An 18755-nucleotide genomic window follows, 5' to 3' on the forward strand; every position below is an offset into this window, starting at 1 on the left:
GAAAGTTTTCCTTGTATCCATACAGAAAATCCTCTGCCTCGGTCTGTTTCTTATTCTCAAGCTGTGCAGCTCAGCAGAGAGCCTGGGCCCAGCTCTTCTGCGATCTCTTCTTTGGGTGCTGGAGGGCTGCTATTATATCGAGATATATCATTACATCGAGATGTATCAATACTAGCACTAGATAAGACGAGGGAAATTCACCTGACAGCTCCGAGCAACCGCAGTAGATGTGGGGGAACAGTGAGAGGAGCAGGCGTGTTTGAGAGAGGGATTGGTGGATCCTGAGTATAGCCTGGACTGGCTCTGTACATAAACTGGAACTAATGTCTGTCTTAACTTAGAGGAGTAGCGCACTTCTGAGAAACGCTGCCGGTCTCCTTGAACCCTGGCACAGCGCTCGACAAAAAGGGAACACGGTTAGCTTAAGAAGGTGTAAAAAAATGCCTTAAAATTGTTTAACGTGTACACAGTTCAAAACTGAGCAAGAATTAAGTTTATTGGCAAAATAGTAGTATTGGTTTAAATGTTGGATCTCTAATACTTTGGAAGTATGCCTTCAGACTGTCTGTTATTTCCTTGGAAATAACTCGGAAAGCCTCTAACAAATCAGTTTGAAGTAGGCTGCAAAGAACAGCAAAATTCTCTTGCAGGAAGGAGATAACTGTAGCTGTACGCAGGACACAGGAGTCTTTGCTTAAAGTGCACTGCTGATTTTATTTTTTTTAAACATAAATGCAAGCTAGGATAAAGCACATAGCTAAGCAGAAAAGGACCTCTTGGAGTCAGATATTTGTGAATAAAGTGTCGGCTCTAGAAAGGTAATACAAATGATATACAGTCGCTTTGTAGTCGTTGGCTCTTTAATTGAGCAGACTGATGTGTTGCTAGCATAATGGATCTTTGGAGCAGACTGAGAATGAGGTGCTGTTATTTTGTTTCTCAAAGCCACACATTTGAAGTGCAGGTGAATACAAACCATTTAAGAAATAATTGGTCTGACCTAGCGTTGGAGTAGCCATTTTGGCAGCAGTAAAAGGTGTTACTCAGGTGACAGAAGACAATGAGACAGAGATATATAACACAATATTTGCTCAGTCTAAAAAAAGTCAGCCTAATGAAAAGAGGAAGGAAAAAAAAACCCTACAAAAGAAGTCCTATCCTTTTTGGTTCTACTCTTACAGCCTCTGCAGGTTCTTCTGCTTCATTAGCCAAATTTCAATACCTTTCCATCTTTCCTGATTGTTCTTTAAAAACAATCCCCCCCCGGTTTCATTTATCGTTTCTATCCCTGCTAATAAAATCCTTGCCTGTGACCTAGGCAGCTCAAACCCGCATCGCTGCAGCTTCCCAGCTCTCCTTGTTTCACTTCTCTTCAAGTCCATCTGTACAAATACAACTGACTTTATTCCATGTTTTGGCTATTCTGTGGCACCCTTTCCTTCAACAAAACTTCCAGTGCTTACGTGAAATGCTATAAAGCTATTCTTCCCCTTTAAAAAATTATATTGCGAGTTTCCTGGGACAAAGGAGTTTCTGACGAGCAGATGGTTGCTATTAACGCTTTAAAACCAAAAGGTCAGATCCGAGGGACTAAAGCTGATCTCTAGAAGTTGAGAACCCAGTTCCAGGTACTTCTATGTGGACTTTAAAAGGTACTGCAGTGCTTTTTTTTTTTTTTTTTTTTTAATGTGTTCTTGTGTACTGCTGCACATGCAAGCAGCTTCAGATAGGCTAAAGGCTCTTGTCCCTGGTCAAAGTGGCGTGTTCTGGTGATTTAAGGAAAGGATGAAAAGAGTTCTCGGTCTCTCAAAAATCTGCTGAGAATGGGACTTATCAGGAAAGGGTGTCGATTTTGGAGACTCTTCAGTCGGGTGCATTTATGAAGGAGAAGATGGGTAGAAAAAAGGTCCAATGTGTCAACGTGTGAGTAATATACGTATTTGTCACAGCAGGGGTCACTGGCTCAACAACAGAAATAGTCACATGAAGCAATGTAAATGTTCTTGGTTGTTCCTCATCAGACAATATCATTTTAGAAATCTGACACTGATGCAGGCAGTGCAGTGGGTGGGGGAAGGGAGTTCGCTTCCAGACAAGATGCAATCAAAGCATGTGCAGTTACAAAGGGGCTCTTGCTGATAATTTTATCTGTGGCGTCTTCTGCCTGTGGATGTGGAGATCTTTAAAAAAGAAGAGGCAGTGGATTGCTTTAGAATCCATGTAATAATTCTACTTAGAGAAATGATTGAGTGGCAGGCTTGGGTTGATAGACCTAGAACCTCGGGGTCACAGATGCTCTGACTCATGCATAATGATTGCTTCATCTAGTCATTAACGCTCCATTGAACTCATTCGGTTACGTACAAAGTTGGTTTATCAACCCTACTCGTGTTTACCCCGGCCCCGGATGACATTTAGCCTTCAAGACGTTGGTCTTTTAAATTATGTATTTATATGGTATTTTCTGTGAAGCTTAGTGGCTGAAGCCGCTTCAGCGTGGCTGGCCAAATTCATCCCTTCTGCAAGGTCTCGGTGAATGATAGGGTCCTTAATGTGTGAGTTTGGAGGGGAATGATCTAATCGGATGTTACAAGACTTTTCACCTGTTTACCTGTTTTGCCGTCTTACTGAAAGTACGCTTACGAGCGATACGGAAGTGGAGCATGACCTTTAGGAATAAGACAGTAAAACTTTATGGAGTCGATGCAGGCTACTCTGCCACTTGAAAAACTTCAAGTCTTTAAAGAATCCTTGGGAGCAAATGTAATTGCACTTTGATACAAGCCAGTGTTTGTATAGGCAAGTGGAAGCTTGACCATAGCCAAGCAGATTCTCAGGAGAGCGTCCATTGATGCCAATACATTTGGGATCAGGCTTTCACCTGGGGTTCCTGCACACGTAGAAATGGGTGCATTTTGAACATTTTTGACCAGATGGCCAATGGACTTGGGTGTACAATTGCTCCTGGATTGCCTGGTCATGGGAGAGACGTGACGAGCACAGAAGCTTCCCCTAGATGGTCAACACAACTGTGGCATGGCAAAAGATTTGCCGCTACAAGGTGTGCATAGAGGGAAGCCCTGGGCTGGTTGTGCGTTTTTTGTTTGGTGGGGTTTTGTTTTGGTATTTTTGGGGGGTTTTGTTTGTTTGTTTTTGGTTTGGTTCTTTTCCTCCCTGAAGAACTGTACTTGCCACACAGGAACATTAGTTAGTCCCATTTTTTTTTCTGTTCCTCTTGATCCTGTTAAAGGGTGCTTTGAATAGCAAGCTGTCATTATTCAGATTCTTTCAATGTTTTGTATTAATCTAAAAGCAGCACCAAGATGTGGGATTTAAAATCCTTTCACTCACATTTTTAGGATGCTGTAATAAAGAGTTGCTTCATAACATGTTCAAGGTCTATTAAATAAATGCACTGAAGAATTCCTGTTCCTTCTGAAATGGGCTTGTCAAGCTAATCTAATTTCACTGTCTGCACATGGAAGGTATGCTATTTTCTCCTTTCAGTGATTTCAAAAATTAATAATTAAAGTTTCCTATTTTTGCTTAATAATCAGTGCAAATTACTGCACTTTTCTTCCTTTGTGTTTTATAATATTATGGTAATTATTGCTATGTGTACCTGTGTGCATGACACACCGAAAACGTTTTTATCAAATCATTTGAAGGAATTGCTGAGCCAGTACAACTTTGGGTGAGAGAATTTTCTAGGCCCAATTTACTAACAAACCCTGGCACGACGCTTGTTGCAAGGACGCCAGCCTGTCAATGGCTTAATCACGGGGGATAATCCTCATATCTCCTTATCGTACTGTGGCAAACAATTGTTTATGACTGCAGGGAGTGTGAGCTTCCTAATTTCTGAAATACGCCTCCTTCCTTTGTTTGTAAAAAGAAATGGTGCTTGTTTACAGCCTGCTCCTGTAAGGGGCTGAGCTGCTGGACGGGAAGGCACTCGGCAGCCCTTAGGAAGGCTCAGCAGTGTCCAAGACTGGCCCTCCTATGGAGGCGTGATAATCACAGGTGGGTATTTGTCTGAGGTAGGAAGCTTGCTTTATGCATTTCAGTTTTTAACTCACCTCTGTGGAAATACAGCGTTGAAGATACTCGCCACCTCCCCGCCCCCCCGTCGGGAGAGGAATGCTTGTGGATGGATGCTTTGCCTTCCCTTTTCTCCAAATTCTGGGTTTGTGATACATGTACCTTTTCAAAACAAATAAATTCTGCCTCTTTAGAAAATATCATGGTTCACTTCCTTAATTCCTGTGGAAAGGAGGCCGGTTATATAAGACAGTGGATTCGAGTGCTCGTTGCTGAGGGTTTTCACTCCTGTCTTATTCCGAGAGGAGCGGTCAATACGAAGGGTTTAACCAATAGAGAAATTTCCTCCTTGTGTACAAAACCCGGTGGGATTCATGCTCGTGCTTTAGCCCTTTGCTTTGCTGTTCAGAGCAGGGCCGCCACGGTGCAGAAAGCTGCAGCGGCCCTTTCCCCCACGTAAAGGGTGATAAACTCTTGGTGCGTCAACCTTGAGCTCCCCCTGAACCCTGAACCTGGCTACCCTGGGTGCTGCTATGGCGGGTGGGAGCAGGGCTCAGTCCAGCACAAGAGGGAGCTTTAGAACAGCTTGGTTGACTTGAAAACGATTGAGTCCAACCACATCCAGTGGTTTAATTCTCCTGCCTGGGACCGAGTGGTGCCCGATGCGCAGTAGTCACTTGAGGCGCGGCCGCTTGCTGCTGCACGTGGAGTCATTCGCCTCTGATAAAAAAACACAGGCTAGAAGCAAAGGACAAGCTTGCCGAAGCGAAACGCGCGCTCAGATGTGCCTCGTACGCCGTGAGCGCCTCTTTCGGGCGGGTGTGCAGCTCAGCTGGCAACGCCCTTTGCGAAAGGAGTCATTTACTCCATTTTTGAATGAAAGATAAGACACCGTGTGCCCACCTCCCAGAAAGAGCAGTTAAAGAGGCGCTGGGAGAGCCGAGGGGCTAGCTGGCTGTCCGTATGAGCTGAAAAGCAGGGGTGGGGGGGCAGCGCTGCAGAGGCCATGGCAGCTCATCTCTTGCCCCCGCCGCCGCAGTGCTACTCCACGCTTGCGTGCAGCTGCGCTAGCGCTGCGTACGTGACCGCTGCCTCTGTTGGAAGCCGCTTCCTCGGGAGCGCTGCTCTCTTCTGGGGGCTGTAGCAACGAGGAGGGCTCTAGTGAAGCCACAGCGTTGTGCCGTGGGGGCAAATTCCCCCCATCACAAGCTCCTTGGTGATCATGGAGGGGGTCGCTTCATCCCTTTGCATTTCGGTTCTTGCCCGTGGGATAGGGCAGCCAGGCAAGACTGAAATAATACACGTGTTGGAAAGGGGACTTTCCCCTCATACGCCTGACCAATGCCTAACATTCAAGAGCAGGTCAAAATATTGTAAAAACACTAAGAGTAATGACTAATTACAGCCTTCAAGTTCACTTTGGCATTTTTTTATTCCCAAAACCTTGTAATTCTTAAAATATTTACTCTTTGTGATTATAGCGAGGCTATAAAATCCTAAAGCTGGCTACTGACATTAAACATTAGATCCTCTCTCTCTTTTTAAAATTGACCTGTGTGTTTCTGTTAACTGTGCAGTCAGGGAAGCCTCTGCAGAGAAAATATATCGACTCAGGCTGGTCAATTTGAGGTTATTGAGTGACTATGTGTAATCACTGTTTATAACTATTAACAAAAGCCACAGGAGAGCCAAGTGTAACGGCAGCTCAGGGAAGTAAAGGGTGGGAGGAGAATGCAAACTTTCTTTTAAAGCAAGTGACATTTACTAAAACCAGTACCAGTGACAGAACTCAGGATACGATGCAGCCACCCTTTTAAATAACTTCCTATGAAAACTGGGCCTGATTTGAATAGCTGGAGATGAGCGGTGAGAATTTAGCTCATGCCGGCTGTGTTTCACAGTTTGAAAATTAATTTTTTTTTGTTTATTTGATGTCTTGACCAAATGCTACTTTGGTACTGAGTTTTTTTGAAATAAAAATTTAATTGTCAAAGAGGATGGGTGGTGGCTGAAACGAATGAGCTCCTGCCTCTGGAATTTGGTCTGTGTGGATCTTTGAGATCCGGCCGTTCAAGATGCTCTAGTTTATTCACAAAAATAGTCATTTTAAGTACATGCATTTGTGGTGTATTGCCTTACAAAGCTGATCGACATATTCGCAGGGTTTGGCGGAGTGAATTAGTGGACTGGAACTATTTAGGGAAATTTACTGGAGAAAAACTCTTGAAAAATTATGGCTTCCTGTGAGTAAACTTAGTTATCCCTTAGTGTTTCTCATATCTTCCTGCATCATAGCTGCAAACCGGTGAAAACATAACAGCAATAAACTATTTCTTTTCCTATTAAATACCTAGTTTTGGTTTAGATGATGTTCTCTACAGCATTCTCAACCTCTATTTTTACTTGGAGTCTGAAGGAATGTTAAAGTAACTGGTGAGTTTTCATAGCAACAGTGTACTTGGCACGAACAAAATCTGCTGCTGGATATCAGATTAGAATACTGGATAGAAAGGGCAGAGATTTCTAAGGCATTTTTGTAGCAAATGCTGATACAAATTGTTTCTGCTTCAATAGTTTAGTCTTCTGTAGGAAGAGTCTTCAGTGCAGCTGCTCCACAAATACCCTCTTTCTAGGAAGTTTAGTTGGGCACCCTCCTTTCCCCTTCTGATGCTCAGAGGAAAATAAGGAAGGAGAGCCTGTTTGTGTCTGGGAGGGGATTTTTTTTCTTTATTTCTAAAATCCCGAGTTCTGAGAGCCAGAGTGCTGGCTGCTTCAGTGGCGAGCGGTTGTCTACTGGACTTGCACCCCCTCCCAGGGCACGGTAAGGTGATGGCTGTGACATACTCCATTGGGCTGGACACACATTTGTATGCATGTACAACTCATTAAAACTCTTCAGCAGAATTAAATATTTGTATTGTCATAGTGTCTAGGAGCACAGATGGTCTTGCTATTAAAGCTCAAGACTGAGAGCCAGGTGATCTCAGTACTACTTCCAAGCTCTGCCACAAACTTGACATGTGGCTCTGGGCAAATCAGTTGAACACTCTGTGCTTCTGTGCTCCCACTGGTGCAGTAGGTACAGTGATTAACTGCCTGATCTACGGTATTCTGTGACTTAGTGCCTTATGAAGTATTTGGAGGTGTTCAGTTGCAAGCTGATGCAGGACTGCTGGGCGTTGTCGATGTAGTATAAAGATTAGGGAGAGAAATTTCCTTATCTTCTTTTCTCAGATCTGATACTTTGCTATGTCAGAATCTCCAAAGTAGCAGCTGTCTTGAATTAAAAAAAAAAAGCAGCAAGGAGGAAAATAATCTATAGGTAAAACTTCCAAGGTAGCCAGTGTTTAACTCTTCCCATAAAATCAGGAAGAAGCTTCCCTTGAAAGCAACCTGAATGTTTTGAGTTAACCGTAAAATAATATACTTGAAATACTGCATGTAGTGTATGGGTTCAATGTACCACATAACTTTGGTAAAATTCTGTTGAGTATTTTTAAAGATTACCTGTATGTGTAGCAATAGGCTGGGAGTGCTCTGAGAGAGGCCTGTGACGGTGTGGTGCAGAGGTGCTGGTGCAGAGGTGTTTATAATCGCCCACTGATAGGCCTGGGAGATGTTTTTCAGGTGGTTAGGAAGCTCTGAGATTCAGGTTTACACAGGCATCTCTGCCTGTTTTGTGTGCCCAGTTATCGGTTACCTGGCAGTCGTGTGCAAACACTCACGTGTAGAGATATGAAACAAATGTTTTCACATAAAAAAAACACCCAAATTTCATTTATTTGTGCTCCATAAATAAGCACTTAAAATAAACACCGAAAATGCATACCAGTCTCAGACCTCCTCCCTCTGAAAAATCTAGCCTTTAACACAAACCTCTGATTTGCAAATCAGATGCAAGATAGGTTCTTATTAAATAGTTAAATATCAAGGTTTGAATTTTCATAAAAGGGCAATTTCAGACCTCATTTGTGTGTGTAATTATTGTGCTTGTGAGAGCAACCCTGGTAAACGTGCACATAAATGTCATGTCAGGTTTCTAATGGGTCATTGACACGCTCCCTTCCCACAACTGGGTCTGTGGTCTCTGCGCAGCGACAGAGCTGAGGGAATATGTAAAACGGGTGCAAAAAATCTGGCAGAAACAGTTTTCTTTCTTGAAATGAGCAGCAAAGCTTTGTGTACACATCGGCATATTCTCAAGATGGAGTTGCAGCTCTGGGGTCTAAACAAACTGAATCAGTTTTTAAAATAACAGTACATACTAAACCTTGGAAATTCAAATACATCATTTTCCAAGGCTAAAGATTTGGCAAATGCACTCTTGTAAGCCTGTTGTCACTTCCACTTTCAAGAAGGTTTAGAGATACTTCTCATTCCTTTTTTTCATGCTGGGATTTTTTTGTCATCCAAGAGCTGTGAAATACTTGAAATCTGAGGCCGCCGCTATCAGATAATGTACTTTAAGACCCTGCATTAAGGGATCTCCCACATACTCTTTCTCAAACTTGAGAGATGAACGTCATTAAAATGGCCTTTGGTCACACTGGATTGGGCTGGGCAGAGTGATCTGAAAATATTTATCCTGTGCTATGAAAAATTAGAGGAAATACAGCCCGTAATTTGGTGGTGGAATACGTTGCCGGTGCGATGCAACTGATGGCGGCGGCAGCAAGATTCACAGGGGATTTTTGTGATTGTGTGGGAATTATGGCTCCTTGAGAATTACTGGACTTGATTCTAATGAACAGAATAAGGGAAGAAGGAGGGAGAGAATATTTAAGGATAAATCTACTTCTGTTAAAATTCAGGGTGGCACCTTGTGAGCAGGGAGGCATCAATTATTTGTAAGTTTTGGTGTTTCTTTTGCCTTTCTTTGGTTGCTGGCGGGGAGGAGTTCAGGACTGTACAGAGCCAGCACAGTGATTCTCATGCCTCTAAATATAATATTCTGTGATTAAGATTAATCTTGCTTGTATTTGAATGACCTCTCTCCAAAGGTAGAGGGTTCTGGCGATTGTGCTTTTGTGGAGAAGGAATAAATAGCTTCGTGAGATGGCAGTGTGGGTGGAGGGACAGCCGGTATCAGTCTCCTGCAAAAAGCTAGGTAAAATATCAGGCTGAACAAAAGTAGCAGCAGAAGGCAGGATACAGAACATGCTGACAGATATCGGTCAAGAGTCAGAACCCAAGGCTAGGACTTGAATAGACTCAGGAGAAGCAGGCAGGAGGCCAGGCAATGAATAAAAATTAGCATGCCCCATACTGCTCTCCATATTGTTGCTTGCCTGACTACTCCCCCTTCCACCGCCTCTCCCGTATTTTCTTTAACGTACCAGTGGTCAAAGCAAATAATGATATTATGTTTGTAAGGGAGGCCCTTGAAAGCTATTCTGAGACTAGAGTCCAGAAAAACGTAATCTCTGTTTGATTCTTTGTTTAGTGGGGATTCAAATCCCAACTTAATTTAATCTTTTGATTTATCCTGCAGGTACTGCCTGATTATATTCCGGTGCCACCAGTAATAAAAATGTAGGGATTTTCTTATTTTTATTTATTTATTTTTGCTTTTAGCACTTTGAGGACAAAAAAGGCTTAGCAAAAGTCATTATTGCTATTATCCTCCACAACGCATCGGGAGCGAATAACCGCATCTCTGAGCGTGTACCCCATCGCTTCGTATTAATAACATCATCTCAGGGTTACACAAATTCTCGTTCCGCACTTCAGCTAGAGCAGCACAGCGTGTGCAGCTGAACAGGGCTGCCGACTTGCTCCAGTCGCTGTGAGTGGCCAAACCGCCGCCGTTGCTGCGAGATGGCCGGGGCTTCAGGTGGAAGGGTCAGGGCTGGCCGGGTGCGTGGAGGGGGACACGGTGCGCAGGGCTTGGAGCAGTTCCTTCACAGGGTCCTGTGAGACTGGGGGCAAATTACTTAAGGTGCATTTATGAGGCTTTTTTTTTTTTTTTTTTAAGTGTGCTTAAAATGGCTTTCAGTAGCACGAGGACCCCAAGGAAAACAGCCGTCAAAAGGTGCAGGTTGGAAAGGCAAAACAGCAGCAAATGCGCTGCGATGCCAACGGTTGCCTCTCCCGAAACACCTGGGCCCCTCCTACGCGTTCATGTGCCGAAATGAATGGGAATTCCCGTAGAGACCTTTGATACTGGCAGGCAGGTGCTCTGTGCCCAAGCTTCCTACGCATGGGATAGGGAGACAGCGTTCCTCTCTCCGGGAGCCCTTGCAGAATGAGGACAGTAAAACCAGAAGGTAATCGGGCACCAGTTATTGTTGCTGTAAAAGTACCCAACGGCACACCAAAGTGTGCGTTGCCTTGCCTTTCCGTTCCAAGGCTGCTAGTTTCCATGTGCATTTTCTCATGTGCCTCGTGTTCCCTATCTCGACCTTTAAAGCATTAAACACTTTTATTTAATTTTTCCTTTTAGCTTCCCAAACAGGATACAGTTCATTCATACCCTTCAAAAAGTCACTAAAATTAAATTTTTAAAAATCATATTAAATCTTTAATATTCTCCTATGGATGATAATATGCCCAAGCAGACAAGGACAGCATGCAAATCTAGTGGCACGCCTGACAAACATAATGCATTTATATTAAATCTATTGTACAGTAAGAGTTTCAAGACGGCAGTGATCAGAGGAAACCATGCAATTGGATTAATAGATAATTTAGGCTGTAATCCAACAAAGCAGTTAAGCGTATGCTTAATTTTAAGCGTGCGTAGTATTACTTGATGTCAGTTGAGGCAAAACAAGCTTAAAACTAGGCATGTGCTTAAATGTGTTTTGCTGGCTTGCTGACTTAGTCATCTGAACAAATAAGGTTTTTACAGCTGGAAATACGTGAAGGAGCAGAGAGTGTCCATTTTTCCTGTAATCATTAAGAGAGCAATCCAGCTCAAGTTTCAAAGCATAACGTTTTTATAGGGGGTTAAAAAATAGTGCTCGCCGACTGCAGAGGTAAACAGGTTACAAATTATTTATTTTACCTGCATTCCTGGTTAAACCGAGTTCAGAATAATTAGATAACCCTGTAAAACCTGTGACTGGTGCTGTTAATTCCACATAAAGATTTTCTCATGCAATACCTAATAAACGGAGTTATCTTTTAACAAAGGCTTTAAGGGGATTAATATGCTGTACAGAGGATGCACTCTGTAACTCGGTTAAGATGTTTGCTCCAGATCTGAGCCAGATCTAAAAGAAGAAAGAAAACTTCGCTTCCTGAATGACCTTAGACTGTCACCCAGACTTCTCTGTACCAGCTCTACCAGTTAACTCGCTTCTGACGCTTTACAGTATTTGTGGCCTTAATTGAGGGACATAACCAAACAAATTTATCATCGCAGCCCATAAAAACGACAGAATTCATATGGTAGCATTCTTCATTCTCTCCAATTTGTTTCCCTGAAATCCCTGCAGCAATTTATTTGCTGAATATGCGAGTTTTCCTCCTTATGAAAATTACAAATTGTTGTCAAGGTTAACGAGTTAATATTCTCATTCAATATTTATTTTATATGGGGGGAGGGGGAAAGGAAGAAGCACGAGTGTTCTTACACTTTCTTCCACGGCAAAGTCTGGTTTCTTAATCAATATGACAAGGACACTGTCCTTTGGATAATACCCTGAATCATCGGGACTAAAAAATGAGCTTTATTAATCAACAGCCCCTGATTAATTATTATAAAGTGATGCTCATACATTTCTGTACATTTTAATAATTCCTGCAGAAGGCTAACAATGTCCCCAGTGATTTGAAGGCTTTGGGGTTTGAATTTTTCTAAGCAATGTCACAATAAATAGTCCAAGGGTACTACTGCTCGCTCACTAATCCAGTCTGTTTCAATCCAGCAAATGAGTAAAACCTTCTTTTTCCTATTTCCCATCTATAATTCATCATTTGCATACAAAGTAAGAAGCAAGAATCGGCAGTCTCATCAGTTTTCAAAATACCAAGGGACAACCAGGGTGATTTATAACAGGCTACATTATCTAGATCATATAACCAGAATATTTCTGTAAAAACACCCCTATGTAATCTCTCGATAAGAGTGTCTGTCCAGCCGATAAACGTGATGAAGGTCATCGGTCTGGGAGCTCAGTGTAGACCTGAGCAGCCATTAGGTCTTTCTCTGCAAAGAAATATCCCATCCCCAAACATCTACAAGCATCTTCTTCAAATGGCAATTTCAACTACTAAAGATACCTGTATTTAAGGCTCTCTTAGCCATCAAAGAATATAGCCTGTGTGTTTGCTTGCTGCCAGCGAGATGAAAAATATGCCACCTGTTTCTTATGCTTTCAATGCACTTTTGAAGACATAACCTTGCTGAAAGGAACAGATGCGTTCTCCTGGTTATGAAATGATCCAGCCCCAAAAGATATGTCAGAAGGTGACCACAGCTGGTAAGCGTTTGTATTTTAGTTCTAAAGGGCAATGTTTCTGAACCACAGTGCAAGTGCTCAGGTGGATGTATTGCAGATTTGAAGACAAATTAGTGTTAATTTATTGAAATAATGGCAGCATTAGAAGGGCCGGCCATAAAGCATTATCCAGCACCGGTTTTGATCCGTTCGTTCTTTGTACCGGCATCTTACAGTCTGGCTTTCTCTTCCTGTGAAGTATTTGCCCAGCTCTCAGACAGCTCACGAGGATGCTCTTAGAGCAGTGTGGTTGCGGTAAATGATATCAGGCTTCCAAAGGGACTAACCCTTTGGAAGGGTTTTAAAGCATTTGTGTTTTAAAATAATGTGTTTGCACTGGAAAAATTTGGCGGCTTTTTCACAGCCTTCCTGCAACGAATGTTTTAATTACTTGTCAGAGCGCTCATCTGTCCGAAGTCGAGTCCCAGGAATCTTTTGCTGTGAGTTAAAATCTATGTGCAGATAACCCATGGGTTATTTGGTTTTAGCTCCTCGATTTTGGTTTTAATTCCGGTATGTCAATAATGAGTTCTCTCTTCATTTTATTAATGTGAACCACTGAAAAAAATTTCATTGCTTTAGGATGCTCTGCAACAAGCAGTACTCCTGCATTTTGCCCTCTAGAAATATGGGTTCTGATCACAGATAACTAAAATGAGATTAGGATGTTAGCTTTCTCAAGAGATAACAGCAGTCTAGGTCATAAAACTACCATATGGCAGATTTGGCAGCCTTTACAGAGGTCCATGGTTTAATTATCACAAAGACAGATTCAGTTCCCCACTTGCAAATGCCTGGGTCCTCCTGTGGCAAGGACTGGCAATGCAATTAAGGGAAAGCTGTATTGTACTTGGCTGAAACGAGAAATGACCTTACTGTGGCCAGCGCTGTCACTTCCTAACATTTCACTCATGATTAAGTTTATCATTTCAAACAAACAACATAAAATGTCAGGTCTCTGGTCTGTTTAACATGCGGGAGGAGGGGTAGGGAGAGTAGAGAAGCATAAACCATGACTCCGTATTGTACCAAGCCAAACTGGGAAGGTTTTCTTTTTTGAAAAGAATTTTAGAAAAAAAGTGGACAACTCCACCAGAACAGAGCAGAAGCTCTGCGGACAGTGCTGCCTGGCCGGGCAAGACTTTCGGTCGCTTGTGTCAAATGGTTTGGCGTTCCCTGTGTTTCCAGTCCCTTGACCTATCTTCTCTCCCAGAGTAACGTATCCTCACCCGACCACCGCCCCCGGTTTCGCACGCGGCCCCTGCTGTGTTGTTTTTCTGTTAGAGTAACCGTCTCGTCCCTTGCACTTCCCTGTGAGCGCTAGCTATTGTACAGCCACCGCGCAGAGGATTACCCGACCCTAAGAAAAACAGCATTCCGTCTTATTTAAATGGCTCTGGGTCGGTAGAGATCTGTTTGCTCCATACAGTGTCCTGGTCAGCGCGGATAAGCAGCGTAAGGGAGATGCAGGCGACTTCCATCAGCAGCAAGGACCGATCGAGGGCTCGGTGTGCGTGCAGTTGAGCTGTTGCTTTAAATTGCCGTTTCCAAAAGAAGCTATCGGCTTTGCCTGGAACGCGCAGCGGCGTAGCAGCGAGAGACGCGACAACTGTCCCCTTCAAATAGGGAAGAATTTTTGAAAAGCGTGTCCTCGTATGTGTCAACACTTCACTAAAAGTGAACTCGTCGCTGCCTCTTGTGTTAGGGTAACCAGACCGGCTAGTCTTGCGAGGCTGAAGTCACAGGTTAACTCGCACCACAGCTACCACAGTCCGTGTTGTAGTTCTGTGTGCAGCTGTAAGGGTGAGGACACCTCTCTGAAACACAATCACGTTGTAGATTGACATCTTTAAGATTTTTTGAACAGCTGACGTCGCTGAGAGCGAGTGATGCACGTATGCCTGGGTGATATGGGTGCTCCTAGTCGGTAGGGTAAAAGTATTTCTGAATCGAACCAATATTTAATAATATAGAAAAATATTAAAATGCAGAAAGTGATAAATGTTAAATACTTGTAGTGGGGGTAGGGAAAGAATCGCTGAAAATTGAGTTAAAATGTCACTCTACCAAACCTGCTGCTTATTGTGTTTAGTTACATGGCGTTGCATGAGCGTCCTTATGCCTATTGTTGTTAGGAACCACTTGCAATATCTCGTAGTTTTGAGTTGTAGCAACAACTCCATTTCCCCCGCATCTTGGCTAATTTTATGCAAACCCTCGGAGACTAAGTTCAGTTCATAGGCATGTTCATGTCCAATTAAAAAGTAATAGATCTGAAGCATATAAAACAAATCAAAAGAATGCAAGACTGTCAAACCCAAGAATTAAAGCCCCAACCATAAAGGCCACCAAGCTTCATGAGACTGTAGAAAATTATTTTTAATATATTAATCTAATTTCTTTACAATAAACAAAGCGTACTTAAATCCACCCTTGCTCAAGCCAAGGCTATATCAGTTTTCATTACTAGTTTTTTACATACTCAGGGGCTTCTGAAAGCCAGGATTTTAACAAGTATAACAAATGGTATGAGACACACGATTAGACTGGGAGCTAGCATCAAACAATGATATGCCAGTAAATTTTTTCTCACCTATCCTCTCAACTGGTGCTAAGGAGAGGGTTTTAGGGGCTGGAGAAGTGAGCTCCTGCTTGCTCTTGACTGTTCCTTTTCAGGGAATAAAATACATAAAGTCAACGGCCAGAAACGCTGTGGGATTTTAATTATGAACTGTGCTCTTGCTTATTTGCATTTTTAGTGTACAAAGTTTTAAGAGATTTGTAAAGGCGAAGCTGTATTAGGTGGGACATGGGGATAAAATAGGAAGATGGTTCCTATCAAAACCAAGTGCCACCTTTTTCTCATTCTTGCTTTTTCTTTCACCAAAGCACCTGTATGACCAAAGTACCAACGCAGATGCAGCTTCTCCAGCTGGAAAGCTTCTCTTATTCTTATTTATAATGGCCCCAGTTCCCTGTTTACTTGTGAAGTCAACAGAGGCCAAAATCTTTATTAAAAATTTGGTGCATAGAGAGATAGCATTACTGCTTTTAGGTAAAATCTATGAAAAGTAAGAGCAAGATATCAGCATAAAAATCAATGTAAATCTATGGATACTAAAAACTAAAACTATTGGAAAGTAGATGTGTGGTTTACTGCAGGCGTGGCATGGGGAACTGCAGGGAGATAAGCAAACAGCATGCCCCCAGCTTCCGAATGGGAGAAGTATAGGTGCAGTAGGGAAGAAGTGTTCTGTGTCAGGGGTGGAATAGATAACCCACTGAATTCTTCTAATGGTAATCCATGATTTTCTGGTAAACACAAGGGTGTCCTTTTTTTCGTCTCATAGCTCGTGAACAGTTGAGTGTGGCTCCCACCTTTATTTCAGTGGTGAGACATGAAAGGGCCTTATTACATAAATAAGATGAAGGAAATAATGAAAACTGTTCTTCCTGTGTAACAGCTGTATGAGACTTGCCAGGTATGGTCACTGTAAAATACTTATTTTTTAAATGTTACTCACAGAATTTCCACTGGCTGTATTTTTTTGATTATTTGCCCATTAAGATACATGCTTCGATAAGCCACAGCCCTAGTGGCAGCAGCTTGGTTTGACTCTGGAAGCCTGAAAAGTTCACATTTTAGACCCGCTGCCCTCTGTGCATTCTTGATGGGACACTTTTCCCCCTCATTAGAGTTGCTAATTGGCTACAGCCTCTGTCTCTCACCTTTTAACAGCCCAGTTGTTTCAGCTGTTGGTGTGCGTGGTACCGTACTACCAGCAGATTGGTCAAAAAAGGCAAACTTCCTAGAAGAGCCATAAACTGGGGTAGAAGAGGAGGGGGGTGGGGGGAAGAATCACACTTCGCTGGGAAAGGTTTTGAATTCTTATGTGTCAGAATATCCTAATTCAAAACCAAATGGGAATCCACCATTCTAGGGGATTCACACAGCTCCAGGTAAACAACTAATGAGCAGCCTGCCAGTTTCATTTTTATCAAGAGCCCTCAGAGATTCAACTGTGCCATTTCATAAAATATGCAGATGATGGTGGAGGGAGAATAGCAAAGGCTTTGAAAATGATTCACACAACCTAAAAATGATGTTGAAAAGGGAGGAATTAAATATTCACAAAGTGAGAGAAATTAAGGCATATTAACTGTTAGAATGTGGAAATGAAGTGACTAACATGCATAGAGCTGATGAGAACTAGATGATTACAGATCTGTCAAAAGTTTCTAATTCTGACACAGTGTGATGTCGAGGTGCTAGTTGGCTGGTAAGGGCAAAAAATTAGGTATGGGACAAGTAATGCAAACCTGACAGATCAGAGTCAAAGGCGGTAAGACACCGCAGTGATTAACATTAGGCTCAGTCCTGTATCAAGGGTGAACTTTAAGCCTGCAAAATGAATACTAATTATGGTTACAAACAGAACACAAGGGGCTCAATTCATCAGCTATAGAAGGGACAGTGTAATGAGTTAGTTGGGGGGGGGGAAAGTCACCTAGGGCCAAATTCGTCTCACTGCTCAGTTCTGGCTTACACCAGGGATAAATTTGACCCTTGGGACATGAGAGTTGGAAGTTTCACTCTTCTGTAATTAATCAGGGGTGTATCTCATGTTTCAGTTTTGATAGAGTGGAGGAAAGGTTGCTGGCAGACGTATTCATGCAAAGCTGGTGGAAAAGAATAAAGAATAATAATAAAAAAAGATGATTAAACTGAGCGTCCGCACTGGATGAGGCTATTCACGTTGTCCAGCACGGCAGACGCAGTTCAACCTTTCCCAAGGGCAGAGGCAGCCACGCACCGCTGTAAGCGGTACTGGAGCAAGGGGCTCCCCGTGCGCACACAGAACTCTGCGCTGCTTCTGGGCATCACTCTCTGGAAGCACCTTCTGCGGCCCCGGGTGCAGAGGCTCTGGAGGCTAGCGTCCGTTCAGCACGCGGCCAGCAGCACCATCTCCCATCAACGGCGCGGGGAAAGTGTTTGGACGCATTTTGGGCATCCAGTAATGCTGGATCGTTGTGTTCACGTGGAAATGGATTGGCTCCCCGTTGGGGATTTGTATGTTGATGGCCTTTCCTAAGGTTGCCCAAGAGAGAAACAATCTGGTGGCCTGTTCATTCGTTGCTGTATGGTTTTTATTCCCTCCCTGGGCCTTGTATGCATGACTGGTCTGTAATAGTTTGCTGTGTAGTGAAACCTATGCTCAGACCTGTGCAGAGATCTCTGATGGCTAATTAATATTTTCCCTTTTTCCATTGGAAAAAATCCATGTAAATTCTATCAGTCTGAGCCATAGACAAAAATGTACATACAGTTCATACGTGTATCGTTGTCTGCTTGAACACACAGTGTTTAAGCAGCCCTTTCAGGGTCAGGGGTTTGGAAATTCAGGGGAAGTTACACCCTGTAGTCTCCTGCGAATAACCCCGTGTTATGCTGTAAGCCTAGCTTGATACGGAGTGTGAGTTAGCGTCACGTACAGCACTGAGTATACTGAGAATACTTAACAAATAAATACTATTTTGATTACAACACTATCAATAGCATGCTCGATATCTTCCAGAGACAAAAAGAACTTGAGGTATTGAAAAAAACCCCCATGGTAGTTGTGCATGCCAAATAGATGTGGTACTGTGCGTGTGTTTTGCATACCTAATTTCTTGGAGAGCCTGTCCTATGTTCATAATCAAGAGACAAGCATAAACTCAAAGGTCACAAAAAGACTGAGCTTGGTAAGGTAGATGTTCTGAATATATTAGGTATGTAAAGCAATATTGTGGCCCATCCAAACTAGAATTAGTGGTAATTATTATATAATATGTAATGATGGGATTTAAATGGCTAACACATTTTCTCTGCTGAGATCATTTAGACATGATTCATATAAATGATTAAATTAATAGATCTTCCTCTTTTAAGACTGCTAGGCAGCTTAAACTAAATTTCTCAACAGAGACTGATCCCAGTGAAATAATATTAATAGAAAATGGAAGAAGAATTTCTGAGAAGTGGGTAAATACACGCTGGAGTTTGAGGAAATTTCCGTAGACATCTATGCCGACAAAAATACTTTACAGATTTAATTATTCACTAGAAATAACCCATCAAGGACTCTGGAAGGTGAAAGAATAACAAACCTAAGTTTCACTGAAAGAATAGAACGGTGAAATGTACTGGAAGACAGGGACTTAAAGGATCACTGTCTACTTAGTTTAGCCTTAAACATTAGGCTTTTCATAACACTAAATGGTTTTATA

At 42.6% G+C, this 18755-nt stretch overlaps 1 long non-coding RNA gene across 6 annotated transcripts in view; it reads right to left on the reverse strand.

The window, feature by feature from the left end:
- The window catches only part of LOC142064049 (uncharacterized), a 77514-nt gene that overhangs the window by 35715 nt on the left and 23044 nt on the right, over positions 1-18755 (reverse strand). For 2 of the 6 annotated variants that reach the window (XR_012662970.1, XR_012662968.1), the window contains one exon: positions 14840-17574. The exons of 3 other annotated variants lie outside the window; for them this stretch is intronic. This is a non-coding gene — a long non-coding RNA (uncharacterized LOC142064049). Of the gene's footprint in view, positions 1-9580; positions 14430-14839; positions 17575-18755 lie in introns of those variants that run through there. One more of the 6 variants, XR_012662973.1, reaches the window with a different exon arrangement.

Source organism: Phalacrocorax aristotelis, chromosome 13 (genome assembly GCF_949628215.1).
Source record: "Phalacrocorax aristotelis chromosome 13, bGulAri2.1, whole genome shotgun sequence".
Taxonomy (NCBI): Eukaryota; Metazoa; Chordata; class Aves; order Suliformes; family Phalacrocoracidae; genus Phalacrocorax; species Phalacrocorax aristotelis.